Here is a 2,079-nt window from a genome sequence, read left to right as displayed (position 1 = left end):
GGAGATGACAACAATCTTTCCTACATCAAACTAGTTTTTTCTTCTTCTCTTTCAAACTCTTTAATTTTAGTTATGCTTATGTTTTTTGTTATGTTTGTGATTATGGAGTAATATTTTTTTAGGTTAAGGGTTATTCCAAAACCCAAAACATGAATTCTTGATTTTCAATAATGAATGTTATTTCTTGATTTCTCCAATGTTAAATTGTTTATATTCTTCTACGATTAATGTTATGGATTATGTGATATCTTGTTAGATGGCCAACTAATAGGATGTTTCATTGTTCTACTATCATCTTAGACTTACTTTTCACCTAATAGTTTAGGGTTTTAAGTGCATGTGATAATTTGCAATTGATAGTATTGTCATAGGTATTATTGATTGTGATGAAGTGTAGGACCTAGGTTAAATGAATTATATGCTACATTGATTTGTTGCTTAGATTAACCTATCTCCACAGAAAATAATGTTATTTCTAGGTTAAATAGATTACATGCTTCATGGATCTATTGCTTGGTATAAAGATTTAATTATTAAGTGTTTCGCCTTGATTAATTGTAATTGGGAGATTGGGATAATTGACTGCTTCGGCGTTATCTATAGGGTTAATAATTTAATTGGAAAATCAGAATAATGTTTATTATTGTTGGTCTTGAATGATTGTGGAGGGTGGAGAATGACTCTTAACTGTTTCTTTAAATAGTAATATTAACTCGTTATTGTTTTTATGTTTATGTTATTTAAATTTCAATTGGAGAAAAAAATCCCTTCTTTAATTTTTATTGTTAATTCTTGAATAATAATTTGAACGTAGTCCTCGTGAGTTCGACTCGTATTTACTGTTATATTAATATAATTGGTAATATTGAAAATAAAATAATATTTAAATTTGACACAGCACACAACACTCGTCAAATTTTGGCGCTGTTACTGGGGACTATTGTTATTTACTTTATTATTCAAATTTATTTTCTTGCAAATAATTAGAATTTACTATGGTATTTTTAGGTGTTTATGTCTAGTGGAGATGATACACAAGATCGACTAGAAAAAATCAAACATTATCTTAAGGCATCATCTGCGTCACACTGTTCCAGAACTATCACTAGCAATCCACTCTTTCAGGGTCATTATCAACGTGTAGAGTATGTTAAAGAGTCATTGTTGTCTGACAACGAATCTGATTCTGATGATTTAGTTCGATCCTATAAAATAATGGACCAGCAAAGGACGTTGAAAGAGTTCAATCCTTACCAACAATCGCTTTGCATCCAATATCCACCTTTGGATGTCAACTTTGAGTTGAAGTCGGGCCTCATTCACTTACTGGCCTCTTTCCATGGGTTGGCCAGCGAGGACCCGAATAAACATTTGAAGGAGTTTCATATTGTCTGTTCTAGTATGAAACCTGCTACAGTGACTGAAGAACAAATTAAGCTGGGAGCTTTTCTTTTCTCCTTGAAGGATGTAGCTAATAAATGGTTGTACTATCTTCCACCCAGTACTGTTGAAACATGGAATGGTATAAAGACTATGTTCTTGGAATGATATTTTCCAACATCTAAAGTTGGAAGCATCAGGAAAGAGATCTGCGGTATAAGGCAATATACAGGGGAGTCATTTTATGAATATTGGGAGAGATTTAAGGGGTTGTGTGCTAGTTTCCCTCATCACCAGATAAGTGAACAACTCCTAATCCAGTACTTTTATGAAGGATTACAATAACTAGATAGGATTATGATTAATGTAGCCAGTGGGGGTGCACTAGTTGATAAGACTCCTGCTGCAGCCAAGAGCTTGATTTCTAATAGGGCTACCAACTCACAATAGTTTGGCATTTTCCAAGAACCTAATCCACCACCAAAGTCAGTTAGTGAGGTGATAAATTCAAATGAGAACCAGCTTGGTCATCAATTGGCTCAATTAACTGTAGTGGTACAACAACTTGCTTTAGGCCAATAGGTGCGGCCATGTGGAATATGTCAGATTATGGGGCACGATACTGATACTTGCCCTACTCTATTCAAGGGACAGACTGAGGGTGTTAATGTTGTAGGTAATTTCCCAGGTCAATTATGC

General features: G+C 34.0%; 1 non-coding gene across 1 annotated transcript; it reads right to left on the bottom strand.

The window, feature by feature from the left end:
- Nucleotides 1–1,572: 1,572 nt before the first annotated feature.
- LOC133828372 (small nucleolar RNA R71) lies at nucleotides 1,573–1,679 on the bottom strand. The gene has a single exon (XR_009890997.1). It is a non-coding gene; the product is annotated as a small nucleolar RNA R71 (small nucleolar RNA).
- Nucleotides 1,680–2,079: the final 400 nt, after the last annotated feature.

The sequence above is a fragment of the Humulus lupulus genome, chromosome 3 (genome assembly GCF_963169125.1).
Source record: "Humulus lupulus chromosome 3, drHumLupu1.1, whole genome shotgun sequence".
Classification (NCBI taxonomy): domain Eukaryota; kingdom Viridiplantae; phylum Streptophyta; class Magnoliopsida; order Rosales; family Cannabaceae; genus Humulus; species Humulus lupulus.
The sequence above is the reverse complement of the archived record's forward strand: the minus strand, read 5'-3'. Positions and strand labels throughout refer to the sequence as shown.